Genomic DNA, 15,621 nt, shown 5'->3' with positions numbered 1-15,621 from the left:
ATACTTCAACACATTGTTGACATTTGACCTTCTCAATAGGCATGGTATGATTTGTTATAAAAATATCACCAGATTCAGTAAGATGTTTAATTTTTTCCATTTTCGTGTTTATTAATTTTTTTCAGTTTTTTATGATCTGTTATAAAATTATTATCTGATTCAAAACGATATTTCATCTTTTCACTTTTTTTTTTTTTTCTAGTTTCAGCTCAGAGCTGCGGCCATGCTGATGCACCGCCGTTTATGTTTTTTTTTTTTTTTGTTTTTTTCATTAAAAAAAATTAGGCGATGCTTCGCTTGTCGTAGCACAAGTTTCCGTCGATTTCCGTAAAAAACTTTCATTTTTTACATAAGTAATGAGAGCGAAAGAGACTAAGAGGAAGCGATTTTATGACGAGGAAATTTCTCTTTGAAGTCCCCGTGTGTGTGTTTGATGGGGTGTGGGAGACAGACAGTATGTTGTGTAAGTGAAGTGCTTCTGTTAGTGTGTGCGAAGAGACAGAGAGAGTAATGTGTGAAAGAGAGAGATAACTGAAATTTTTTACTCGGTGTATGTGTATATGTATGTCTGCATGTATGTGTGTGTGTATGTATCTATGTATGTGTGTGTATGTATGTGTGTGTGTATGTATGTGTGTATGTATGTATGTATGTATGTATGTATGGCCGATTCAGTGTTTACATTTTTTAAGGAAATCGACAATCGATGGAGGAAATCGACGGAAACGTGTGCTACGACAAGCGAAACATCGCCAAAAATTATTATTGAGGGTTAAACAATTTTTTTAGTTGAAGGAGATAACCAAAAGCACTGATATTTCTCGTAAAATGGGTGGGGGGAGATAACCCAATTTTTTAATGAGGGGTGAGACATCCCAAAAGTACCGTATGCTTTTTTATGCTATCAAATAAAGTATTCGTTTGTTAATGATTAGCAATGGTCTTTAATAATCAGTAACGATTGGCAATAAGGCAGCGAACTGGTAGAATCGTTAGCACGACGGGCAAAATGCTTAGCAATACTGGTTGTTGGTTTGTTTAACGTTCCTGTAACTGGCAGTTCGACAAAATATGCTGATCGAATAAGTACCAGGCTTAAATGCGATGGTGAGTCAGTAAGTAAGGCAGTTTCTATTTGCACAACGGATCTTTACCTTTTGACCGACAGATTTTTAAAATAATTTTTTGTGACAAAACACTTTCAAACTTCGTACACTGGTAGAACGTGTCATATAAAACATCTTTCACAGTAATTTTATTCAGCTGAACACACGTCATTGATTGGTTGAAATTACTGAAACAGGACTACTTTAACATGAAATAACTTCGTGAATATAAGTTTTTCTCAAAAATACTAAGAGTAAAAGATGTTTTATATGACACATTCTACCAGTGTCCGAAGTTTGAAAGTGTTTAGTTACAAAAAATTATTTTTTAAATCTGTAGGTCAAAGGTAAAGATCCTGCACTACTTTCTGGCTCAGTCTTGTAAGGACTGCGGTGAAATTGTTCAACTAAATCCTTCAAGACTTAAAAACGAGTACTGAGGTCCATTCACTCGACTAAAAGTTCTTCAAGGCGGTGCTCCACCATGGCCACAGTCTATTGACTGAAACAAGTAAAAAGATAAAAGATCAAAGATAAATAGTAGGGTAGTTAAAAGATGCAAGAATGGCAACCTGCTTCAGGATCAACATTAGATATCAGAAATTGTGAGACAATATTTGTAAGTTTTAATTTTGTGTTTTACAAAACTAAACATAGTAAACAGATATATTGTCTTCTTACAAATGCATAACTAGTTATCCACTGTTAAAAGGAACAAATGGAAGAAGTATGCCTGCGGTTTTACAGACGTCTTGGTTACGTATATCTGAGGTTTGATATACAATAGATGAAGGAGTTCTAAAAAGAAGAATTACCTACTTGGTAATGTCACCGTGATCACCGTCACCGACCAGGCTATCAGATGTTGCTACACGTCGCTGGTCACAATGCGCTTTCCATTGTTTTAGCCTTCAAATGACACCACCCCGCTGGCTAAGCGAGCAGACCAACAGAAGAAAGAGTGAGAGTAAGTTGTGGCGAAAGAGTACAGTAGGGATTGCCACCACTCCCTGCCGGAGCCTCATAGAGCTTTAGGTGTTTTCGCTCAATAAACACTCATAACGCCCGGTCTGGGAATCGAAACCGCGAGTCCGCTGCCCTAACCACTGGGCCATTGCACCTCCACACTTGGTAATGTATATTGTTGAAAGTAACAGAAGTAGGTCGTTAATATACAGAAGAGTGAGAGAGATGTAGTGTTTACAATTGTACTACAATTGTACCGGAAGCGAAAGTAGTAAATGAAGGTGTTTGTGAACAAGATAAAACAATGACTGCCAGGCAAATTAGATCTTACTGTAGTGTCTTCTTTTTGTTCTTTTCTCATAACTTATACAACTCTAATGGTACGGTAGGCTTTATCTTAAAAATATGGGGAAGGATATGAGTTGGTGTGAGTTAGGGACACTTGAAAAGCAAAGGAAAACAAAGAAGTCGATAGAGGAACATTGAAATTGACAAGCAGCAATAGGGATATGGTAAAATAATAAAAGTGGATATGTTTGTGTGTCTGTGTTTGTCCCCCCCAAACTCGCTTGACGACCGATGCTGGTGTGTTTACGTCCCCGTAACTTAGCGGTTCGGCATGAGAGACCGAATAAGTACTAGGCCTAAAAAGAATAAGTCCCGAGGTCGATTTGCTCGACTAAAGGTGGTGCTCCAGCATGGCCACAGTCAAATGACTGAAGCAAGTAAAAGAGTAAAGAGAGTCGATGGATGCCAAATACATTATACACGCTTACATACTCACACACACACACGACAGGTTTCTTTGGGGAAGGATGTCTCGAACATTTACAAGATCATTAGAGCAAAGCTTAAACAAGTTTCTCAGCCATATGAATGACACTAAATAGGAGGCGCCAACGCCAAAACGTCTCATACCCCATGTTTCATTATCTTAACTAGTCTTTACGGGGCTTGAAAATGTCAGTTAAAACCTTGACTCCGTAATCTATGTAACAACCTTTAGCCCTTAATGATTTAAACCGGTCATATCAGACCCAAATATACTGCCTGTTTTATAGTCAAGCAGGCCGGATAATGCCTCTCACACTTACCCAACAAAGTCATTCTAAAAACAAACAATTACATCATTAAAATCTTGAAACGATGTCAATAAATAAGCCTGTGTGGTAAGTAGCTTGCTTACCAACCACACTTCCGGGTTCAGTCCCACTGCGTGGCACCATGGACAAGTGTCTTCTACTATATAGCCTTGGGCCGACCAAAGCTTTGTGAGTGGATTTGGTAGACGGAAACTGAAAGAAGCCCGTCTTATATATGTATATATATATGTGTGTGTGTGTGTGTGTGTGTGTGTGTGTGTGTGTGTTTGTGTGTCTGTGTTTGTCCCCCACACCAACATCACTTGACAACCGATGCTGGTGTGTTTACATCCCCGTAACTTAGCCGTTCGACAAAAGAGACCGATAGAATAAGTACTAGGCTTACAAAGAATAAATCCTGGGGGTCGATTTGCTCGACTGAAAGCAGTGCTCCAGCATGGCCGCAGTCAAAAACAAAAAGAGTATCACATTTAATAGAGGGATCTTTTCACTTTGACCAGCAGATTTTAAAAATAGTTTCTTAGTAACTAAACACTTAAACTTCGTATACTAAGTGAAAAGAGGAACATTTTGGTTTGAACGGCAGTTTTTTCTAGCGGTGTCATATGAAATTGTCACCCATAATTATGACCCTAGTATCGATCTATTGCATTTCAATCTCTTTTAGGGTTAGGGTTAGGGGTGGGGGAAGGGTATCTTTTTTTCTTCAGAAATGTAAATATACCCAATCTGTTTCTTAAACGAGGGACATATTCATACGGTACAGAATGCTTTTTAACTCAATAGACGTCACTGATTGGTTGAAATTGCAGAATTTGAAGAAAAAAACAACAAATATCTTACAAACTATAGAATTTTCTCAATAAAGCCAAGAGAAAAAGATGTTTTATAAACACATTCTACCAGTATACGAAGTTTTAAATTTTTTAGTTACCTAGAAATTATGTTAAAAACTGCCGTTCAAACCGAAAAGATCCTGAAAAGATCCTAATAGAGTAATCTGAAAGCGAAAGGGTTAAATCTAGAGTCGTTGTTGATCTAGTCAAGTTTTTCACAGAAGTTTTTCACGCAACGTCTCTAGGGCAGTTTAGTATGCTCTCCAAGCTGGATTGTAACAGAAAAATTTCACATAATGAAACACTTACCAATTATACAGTGGTCCCTCGAACAAATAGTAAATGCAATTGATTTAATAACACAGTTACACAATTTCTTATCACAAGGCAATATCATAATCATTTGTCAATGCGTATTAATGGACAGGGTGTAAAAATAGATTGACGAAGGAGCCTATAATTTGTTTTTGTCTTTGTTTGTAGTGGGGTTGTTTTTTATTTTTAAAGATAAAGTTATGAGCTGATTGTGTTATGCAAAGTCACAGTGACCTTGGCTGACATAGACAATTGTTAAATATGAAACTATGATTCATCTGTCTGAATGATAACTTTTTTTTTCTCTTTCCATACCGCTTTTCATTCCTTTTGCCTTTCTTCTTTAATCCTTCTTTTCCGTCTCTTTACCTGTCCTAAAAACGATAGCTGTAATTTTCACCAGAGTGGCAGACGATAGCTCGGTTTCGTCTTGACGACAGGGAGCAAGAAGAAATACGTTCATGTGTGACAACCGATTTCTAAGTTAAACAAGAAGTCACAGACATTCAGCGATGAAATTATCAGTCTCGGATCTTTTCGGTTTGAATGGCAGTTTTTAACATAATTTCTAGGTAACTAAGAAATTTTAAACTTCGTATACTGGTAGAATGTATTTATAAAACATCTTTTTCTGTTGGCTTTATTGAGAAAATTCTATAGTTTGTAAGATATTTGTTGTTTTTTTTCTTCAATTTCTGCAATTTCAACCAATCAGTGACGTCTATTGAGTTAAAAAGCATTCTGTGCCGTATGAATATGTCCCTCGTTTAAGAAACAGATTGAGTTTATTTACATTTGTGAAGAAAAAAACGATACCCTTCCCCACCCCTAACCATAACCCTAACCCTAACTAACCCTAACCCTAAAAGAGATTGAAATGCAATAGATCGATTCTAGGGTCATAATTATGGGTGACAATTTCATATGACACCGCTAGAAAAAAACTGCCGTTCAAACCGAAAAGATCCTCAGTCTCTTTAAATTATTTACGGGAAGAAAAAAAAAATAAGAGAGAGAGATAAATAAGAAAAGAATAGGCTGAGGCGTAGTTCTGTGGCAAGAACTTTGCTTCCCAACCACATGGTTTCGGGTTCAGATCTACTATGTAGCACCGTGGGAAAATATTTTTTTGTTATAACCTCGGGTCGACCAAAGCCTTGTGAGTGGATCTGGTAGACGGAAACTCAAAGAAGGCCGTCGTGTGTGTGTCTGTGTGTGTATGAGTGCGAGCGTGTGCGCGACTTTGTTCCTCTTCATCGCTTGACAATCGTTGATGGTGTGTTTGCATCCCAGTAACTTAGCAATTCGGCAAAAAAGACCGAAAGAACCACTTTCAGAAAGAAAATTAAAATAAGTACTGGGGTCGACTAGATCAACAGAAGAAGAAGAAGAAGAAGAAGAAGAAGAAGAAGGAAGAGGAAAAGAAGAGAGAGAAAGAGTGAGAGATAAATAGACAGACAGGCAGGCAGACAAACATACAGATAGATAGACAGAGAGTTAGATAGATAGATACATAGATAGATAGACAGATAGACAGACAGAAAGACAGACAGGTAGACAAACAGACAGACAGATAGATAGATAGATAGATAGATAGATAGATATGTTTCTTTATTAGCCACACAGGGCTGCACACAGATAGAATAAATTACAAGGTAGAGCTTTTCTTTTGAAGGTTTAAAAAAAAAAAAAAAGGGGGGAGTTTCGATCAAAAGGGATCGTAAAAGGAGAGAAAGAGGACAAAAAAAGGGGGGGTTAAAAAAAGGGGGAGAGGAAAAAAAAATTGAATAGGGATCGTTATCACAGAAATGTCAATATGAAGTGTAAAGGGGAGGACAGGTGAGGTTAACCCGTGGAAAGAAAAGCCTACGGAAAAGACCACGGTAACCTCGGTCAATGGGGTCACATGTTATATTTCATTTTTTTTTTTTTTTTTTGCGAATAAGCAACTCTCTGTTTTCAATTTCTGGGTTCATAGGATCATGCTAATTAGATAGATAGATAATTAGATAGATAGATAGATAGATAGATAGATAGATAGATAGATAGATAGATAGATAGATAGATAGATAGATAGACAGACAGACAGACAGACAGACAGATAGATAGATAGATAGATAGATAGATAGATAGATAGATAGATAGATAGATAGATAGATAGATAGATAGATAGATAGATAGATAGATAGATAGACAGACGTGCACATAAATACTTATACATACACACTTATTCTATCTGTGAAAAAATATGTGCAAGAGTAAGAAAACATTTCTAAAATGGTACCCGTTTGTATTTGTGACTCAGCTCATACAAAGGAGTAAGTACTATTTACATATTTGCATATATATCGTCGATGCTTACAACTGCTTTTGATGGTGGTGGTAATGATGATGATGATGATGACGTAGCAGATTAATTCGTAATTCTCTCAGTCCCACCTCACCTCTCTCTCCCCCCCTCTCTCTCTCTCTCTCCCCCTCTCTCTCTCTCCCTCTCTCCCCCCCTCTCTCTCTCTCCTTGTCACACATACATTGTCTTTTAAACTTGTGCTTGATGGTTTAGCTGTTTATATCATGACTAAACCAGAGCCTGTGGCTATGGATGGGGTTCTGTTTGATGATACACCTACAGACACACATATTTACATACATGCATACACATAAACTCATACATGCATACATACACACATACATACATACATACATACATACATACATACATACATACATATTCATACATACATACATACACGCGCACGCACATACATACATACATTCATACATACATACACACATACATACATAGGTACGTACATACATACATACACACACACATACATACATACATACATACACACACATACATAGATACACACACGCACATACATACATGCATACATAATACACACATTCATACATACATACATACATACGCACACACATACACACATACATACACACACGCGCACGTACATACATACATACATACATACACATACATACATACATACATACATACATACATACATACATACATACATACATACTAGGACCCTGGGATATGTAACACACTGCCTAAATACCTATCATGAGAAATTAGGCTTCTCAAAACCAGAAAGGAGAAAGCTGATTCGAAGACTACAGATCCAATCCATCACTGGAACTGTAAAAATCTGTAAAATTTTCCAGAATATTATCATTTAAATATATATGAACATGTCTAGATATGCAACTATATGCGTGAGAATATACAAATCTGCAAATACACACACAAATATGTATGTGTATATATATATATATATATATATATATATATATATATATATATATATCTTTGCTATTATGCTAAACTGTCGTATGTCAAAATTTGGCCAAATGCGAGTTTTTTTTTTTTTTTTTCAATATTTATTTTTGTTTGTAATAGCCGGTTCTTTTCATCAATCTATCGTATCTTCAGCTGCTTCAGATACCAAGATACAAAAAATTTTTCAAGGTGTAGTATAACGATTTTGCTATGGTGAAACTATTTTTTCCGTTCTCTGAAAAAGCAACGTTTTGGACTTACGACACTTTTGCATAATAGCAACGATATATATATATATATATAATACAAAAATGGGACAAGAACGCAAAACATCCAGACAGACGATACGAGGAAAACAAGGATGGATCATTCGGAGTTTTCTATCCTCAGTCGAGTTCCAGATTATCTTTGCACATTCGGCTGGTTATACTCGAGATTGCTCCAATCTGGCCAGCCCCAAGGAAAAATAAGCTAAGAGCATTACATTCCTTGGAAGAAAGCAGCGAATGTATACAGAAATGTTAGACAAATACAAATATCAGGAAATAACAACAGGTGCCTTTCGACTAAGGACGAATTAAATTAAACTGGCGTGTGTGGAAGTAAAGCTTTTCGGCAGAGCCATAATATTTAACAAGCACAGAAAGGAATATAGATGTTGCACGGACAGTAGTCCGACCAAGAAAGAAAGGTCAGGCCCGGCCGAACACTGGTCACGTGGAGAGAGAAGAGATATTATATATATATATAAATTTTTTCATTCAGGGGAACAAAAAAGAAAAAATGTCGCAGGGAGCAAGGTCGGGTGAACTGTGAGAGTGGGTCAACAGGGTCATGCCATTTGGTCAAAAACTGTCTCACACTTCCGTGAGTAAACGAGGTACGAATTTTGCTGCAACTCTTTCCATTCGCAATTCCTCGCTCAAATTTCGTTGGTAGCAGCTCTAAAACATACCAGTCATATCAACATGTTCGCCAATTGTTCAGCGACGGTCGTCCAAGATCAGATCATGAATTTTTGTAATGTTTCCATTCGTTCAGGAGGTCGTCGATCGTCCTGAACGAAGTTGGCCTTCAAGCGACAAGTAACCATTCCTAAAGCATGAGAACCAGTTGTAAACTTGTTTTGCTCATGGCAGCGTCCTTGTAAGCTGTTAGAAGCATGACAACTGTTTCAGTCGTCGTTTTCCCCCCAGCAGAAAACAGAATTTCACAGAAGCACGCTGTTCCTTCGTTTCAGCCATCGTAAAAATCGAAGAACAAGGGAGAAGCACTGCAAAACAAAGACGCACAACGTGACAGTACGCCCCCCCTCCCAGACACCGCCGGTCGGCAGACAGATGCCTGAGGGTCGCATCAAGTCGCTTCTAGCGGCGAAAGCCTAAACTACAAGGGGGGTGGTTGTCCCACAGAGAACGTTTCCGAGTTACTTTTGGGTACCTCCTCGTATATATATATATATATATATATATATACAATGGAAGATCCTAGGGGGTTGGCACCAAACTTTGGCATCAAGAGATATACCAGCCCACGAAATGGACGTCACTGCACTGTTCCAAAGGTCCCAGCCATCCCGTCTGGAGCGAGGACCATGTACTGCAATAGCTTGGGATTCAGAGGCCCAAAAGCTTTTTAAAATCTTGTCAGAATATCTGCGAGATTGGCATGGAATAGGGGTAGATGTTTTCAAGAAACAACTTGACCTCCCATTATACAAGGTCCCAGATGAACCTATATCATGATAAGAAACTCAACAAAGGGCAGCAAGGTCTAATTCCTTTCTTCACCAAAATACTTTTTCAAGTGTATGGCCATTCTTTTCTACTCTAGGCTGAAGGCTCGACATTTTTGGGGAGGTGGGGCCAGTCAATTAGATCGATTCCAGTATGCGACTAGTATTTAATTTGTCGACTCCGAAAGGATGAAAGGCAAAGTCGACCTCGGTGTAATTTGAACTCAGAACGTAAATACAGACGAAATACCTATTTCTTTACTACCCACAAGGAGCTAAACACAGGGAGGACAAACAAAGACAGACAAACGGATTAAGTCGATTATATCGACCCCAGTGCGTAACTGCTACTTATTTAATCGACCCCGAAAGGATGAAAGGCAAAGTCGACCTCGGCGGAATTTGAACTCAGAACGTAGCGGCAGACGAAATACCGCTAAGCATTTCGCCCGGCATGCTAACGATTCTGCCAGCTCGCCGCCCTAAAGAAATGGTCATTGAAAAGGTGATAGTACTAGCTGTGCCCCAGCATGGCCACAGCCTTTGGGATGAAATGCATAAAAGACTAGAACACACAAATACGCACGCACACACACATACACAGGTGTTCCTTCGGTATTGGTCTACAGTCTCGGTGTGATAAGACGATGTTTTTCACCCTCTTTTTTTAGCCTAGCCTCTTTACCTGCGTCATAAAAAAAGGTTGTGTGGGTGAATGATGTCGTGTACCAATACGAAGGATTGCCTGTACACACACACACACACACACATACACACCCAAACACACACACATTTGTATATATACTTATGATGGCGCACTGAAAGGTTCCTGGCTTTAAGGGTATCACGAAAGGTCTGGTTGGAGGTCCAACCTTCCAAGTTCTTTCAGAAAACCAGAAGGACAGCTGCAACAAATGGTTGAATAAAATCATAATTGACTGATTCTTCTGTATTTTCTTTTAGCCAAAGTTAGGAACATTTCATCACCCACCCTCCTCGTATGTATATAGATAGATAGATACATAAATACATACATACATACATACATACATACATACATACATACATACATACATACATACATCACACACACTACATACACACACATACTTACACTACATACATCATCCATACATACATACACACATACATACATACCACATACATACATACATACATACATACATACATACATACATACATGCATGCATGCATGCATGCCATACATACATACATACATACATACATACATAGACAGACATACATACATACATACATACAACACACATACATACATACATACATACATACATATCTACATACACACCATACATACTACAACATACACACAACACACCCAACATACACTACATACACACACACACACACATACATACATACATACACACACACAACATACACAAATAACACATACATACATACATACATACATAAACATACATACACACACACACACACACACACACATACATACATACATACATACATACATACATACATACATACATACATACATACATACATACATACATACATACATACATACATATATACATTGCATTGCATTATACTGCAAGTGCAATCTGTGGATGGAACAGTAAAAATATGCAAGACTCTTCTCAAGTTCCAGATGTGAATTTTCCTATGTGAACTAAATCCCAAAGATGGAGCCTTGTATCTCTGTTGGAAACCGGCTCCCTCCTCAAGGGAAGATTTATAATAGTTAAAAAAAAAAGAGACATACATACATATAGACAGAAATTGTATGATGGGAACTCGTCGTGTGTGTGTGTGTGAGTGTGTATGACGGGTTGTCATACAATTTCTGTCTATCAAACGCACTCGTAAGACATCGATCGGTTCAGGGTTTAGCAGACGACACTTGACCGAGCTTTTTTTTTATTTCTTTCTTGTTTTTCCATATTCGTTGATTATTAGATATTAATGTGTCATTCTATTGAGAAGGGATTAGGGGACACCAGTGTGAGATTGAGCTTAGGGTATTAGTTGGCCTTAATCTGGCCCCGTTGTAGAAGGAACCTGCTCATGGGAGATGACGGGTGCCAGAGGGAGGTGATGGCTCTTAAAACATACCCCCTCCCACAGATTTAAAATATTTCTGATATGAAAAATTGATAGAATGTGTGTGTGTGTGTGGTGTTTGTGTGTGTGTGTGTGTGTGTGTGTGTGTGTGTGTGTGTGTGTGTGGTGTGTGTTGTGTTTTAGAAATGAGGATTAATAAATAGATACGTACATACATATACATATAATCACTCTTTCGTGGTTGGGACAGTACATGAGCATGACATCCGTTGATAGAATGACAGACAGATATATATTAATATATATATATAGATATATATATATATATAGCCAGCTGGAGGAGGTGTCCTCCTGGGGCTACAAACTACAGTAGCATTCCACCTTAGGGGTTAGCCATATTCAAATGGCAAATATACGTCACGATGTGTTGCTGCTACTGTTTATAACACGCTCTGAGATTTATCATTATATATATATAATATATATATATATATAGAGAGAGAGAGGAGAGAGAGAGAGGAGAGATGAAGAGAGAGAGAGAGAGAAGAAAGAGAGACAAACAGAAAAGACAGTCAGATAGGTAGATCTATATATATATATATATATATTTATATATATATATATATATATATATATATATAGATAGATAGATAGATAGATAGATAGTAGATAGATAGAGAGAAGACAGACAGACAGACAGACGGACAAATAGATAGATATTAAATAGATAGAGAGAGATAAATAGACAGACAGAAAGACAGACAGGCGGACAAATAGATAGATATTAAATAGATAGAGAGAGAGAGACAGACAGAGAGATAGACACACCGTCAAACAGATATGTGTGTATGTACGTGTTTAGGTAGGTAGGTAGAAAACTTTTTCACTCGTATGCAAACGTATAAGAAAATATACAAGAACAAACCAAAAAAAAATCATATTGACGTGAACATAAATATAAAACATTTTTTTTCTTTTTTAAAACAATCGAAACTCACCTATCCATGATATTTTGTAAGCCAAAGGTCCTCCCAGCGTAAAAAAAAGTTTCCTTTATAAAGTCTACCGGTGCATTTCAACGTCATTTAATATTCCTTCTCTGTCGCTTAACAACTCCCCCAGCCCAGCACTAACCATGTGCAATGCATAACTTATCTAATTACTACGAGACCAGGTACAATGACCATTAAACCGATAGCAATAAGTGACAATAGCCGCAAATACAAAAAAAAAAAAAACCAACAACAGCAGTAGCAGCAACAGGAACAACACCAGCAGTTTGCGAATTAAGTATTCACAAAAGGCTATTGTTGTTTTTATTTTGTATCTCTTGTGTTTGGATGTGAGGTGTGTCGAAGGGGGGAGGGCATTGCTTTTTGGGTTATTTTTGGTGGAGAGTAAATGTCGATCGTCGTCGTGTTGCTTATTTACATTTTTCTTTCGTGGTTTTAATGTTGTTGTTGTTATTATTATTATTATTATTATTATTATTATTATTGAGTGAGAGAGCAGTTCATGCCATCAAAGTGACACTGGGGTAAAATATACGAAGCCCAATATACCCATCATGACTACCCGTCTGATAAAGGTACACCAGGCACATGCATCACAACCATATGTGCGCGACATGGTGATCTCATATTAAGATAAACAGCACATGACCTTGCAGGTGGGGCCCAGTTAGAATTTTTCAGGTTGAGTAGCCCATCCCGCTCAAACGGTCCCTGAATAAGGGTTGTTAAGGATGTTGAAAGAACCACCCATGTTTCCAGAGGTGAACTATTCAAACCCCAAAGAATCCTCAAACACATGGCTATGATGCTCCCCCACTACTTCTGCTCGTGATCAGAGATGCACATATCGTCAGCCACTAAGGGACATGCTCAACTGGTTAAGGTCAAACAACTGACAAGCAAATCTGTGGTATTGAGCAGAATATTTGCTGTAGCCCATCTTTTATACCAATTATTATTATTATTATTATTATTATTATCATCATCATCATCATTTACTCTTTTACTCTTTTACTTGTTTCAGTCATTTGACTGCGGCCATGCTGGAGCACCGCCTTTAATCGAGCAACTCGACCCCGGGACTTATTCTTTGTAAGCCCAGTACTTATTCTATCGGTCTCTTTTTGCCGAACCGCTAAGTGACGGGGACGTAAACACACCAGCATCGGTTGTCAAGCAATGCTAGGGGGACAAACACAGACACACAAACACACACATACATATATACGACAGGCTTCTTTCAGTTTCCGTCTACCAAATCCACTCACAAGGCATTGGTCGAGCCGGGGCTATAGCAGAAGACACTTGCCCAAGATGCCACGCAGTCCCACTGCGTGGTATTATTATTATTATTATTATTATTATTATTATTATTATTATTATTGAGTGAGAGAGCAGTTCATGCCATCAAAGTGACACTGGGGAAATATACGAAGCCCAATATACCATCATGACTACCCGTCTGATAAAGGTACACCAGGTACATGCATCACAACCATATGTGCGCGACATGGTGATCTCATATCAAGATAAACAGCACATGACCTTGCAGGTGGGGCCCAGTTAGAATTTTCTTCAGGTTGAGTAGCCCATCCCGCTCAAACGGTCCCTGAATAAGGGTTGCTTAAGGATGTTGAAAGAACCACCCATGTTTCCAGAGGTGAACTATTCAAACCCCAAAGAATCCCTCTCAACACATGGCTATGATGCTCCCCCACTACTTCTGCTCGTGATCAGAGATGCACATATCGTCAGCCACTAAGGGACATGCTCAACTGGTTAAGGTCAAACAACTGACAAGCAAATCTGTGGTATTGAGCAGAATATTTGCTGTAGCCCATTTATACCAAGACAAAACAATGTACATGATAACACTTCCAATCAGTTAAGATCAGAAGCCATGAGAGCCACTGCCTGGTACTGCATCAGGGCATTTTATTATTATTATTATTATAATTATTATTATTATTATTATTATTATATTATCTGCTTTTGTACGCGGATTTTTCAACGGACAAAACACTTTGTAACTTCGTCCTGTGTTTTGTCTCTTTATGTTTAATTGATTTTGGTTAGCCCCTGTGGCCAATAAAGAACGAATTATTATTATTATTATTATTATTATATTATTATTATTATATTATTATTATTAGTATTATTATTATTATTATTGAGTGAGAAAGCAGTCATGCCATCAAAGTGACACTGGGGTAAAATATACGAAGCCCAATATACCCATCATGACTCCCGTCTGATAAAGGTACACAGGCAACATGCATCACAACCATATGTGCGCGACATGGTGATCTCATATTAAGATAACAGCACATGACCTTGCAGGTGGGGCCCAGTTAGAATTTTCTTCAGGTTGAGTAGCCCATCCCGCTCAAACGGTCCCTGAATAAGGGTTGTTTAAGGATGTTGAATGAAGCACCCATGTTTCCAGAGGTGAACTATTCAAACCCCAAAGAATCCCTCTCAAAACACATGGCTATGATGCTCCCCCACTACTCTCTGCTCGTGGTCAGAGATGCACATATCGTCAGCCACTAAGGGACATGCTCAACTGGTAAGGTCAAACAACTGACAAGCAAATCTGTGGTATTGAGCAAAATATTTGCTGTAGCCATCTTTATACCAAGACAAAACAATGTACATGATAACACTTCCAATCAGTTAAGATTATTAGTATTATTATTATTATTATTATTATTAATCATCATCATTGAGTGAAAGAGCAGTGCATGCCGTCAAAGTGACACTGGAGTGAAATTTACGAAGCCCAGTATGCCCATCATGACTACCCGTCTGATAAGGGTACATTAGGCACATGCATCACAACCATATGTGCGCGACATGGTGATCTCATATCAAGATAAACAGCGCATGACCTTGTAGGTGGGGCCCAGTTAAAATTTTCTTCTGGTCGAGTAACCCATCCCGCTCAAAAGGTCCCTGAATAAGGGTTTTTAAGGATGTTGAACGAAACACCCATTATTATTATTATTATTATTATTATTATTATATTATTATTATTATTATTATTATTATTAATTTTTTTATTATTATTATTATTATTATTATTATATTATTATTATTATTATATTATTATTATTATCATTATTATTATTGAGTGAGAGAGCAGTGCATGCCATCAAAGTGACACTGGGGTAAGATAT

The sequence above is a fragment of the Octopus sinensis genome, linkage group LG4 (genome assembly GCF_006345805.1).
Source record: "Octopus sinensis linkage group LG4, ASM634580v1, whole genome shotgun sequence".
NCBI classification, from domain to species: Eukaryota; Metazoa; Mollusca; class Cephalopoda; order Octopoda; family Octopodidae; genus Octopus; species Octopus sinensis.
Note: the sequence above shows the minus strand (reverse complement) of the source record.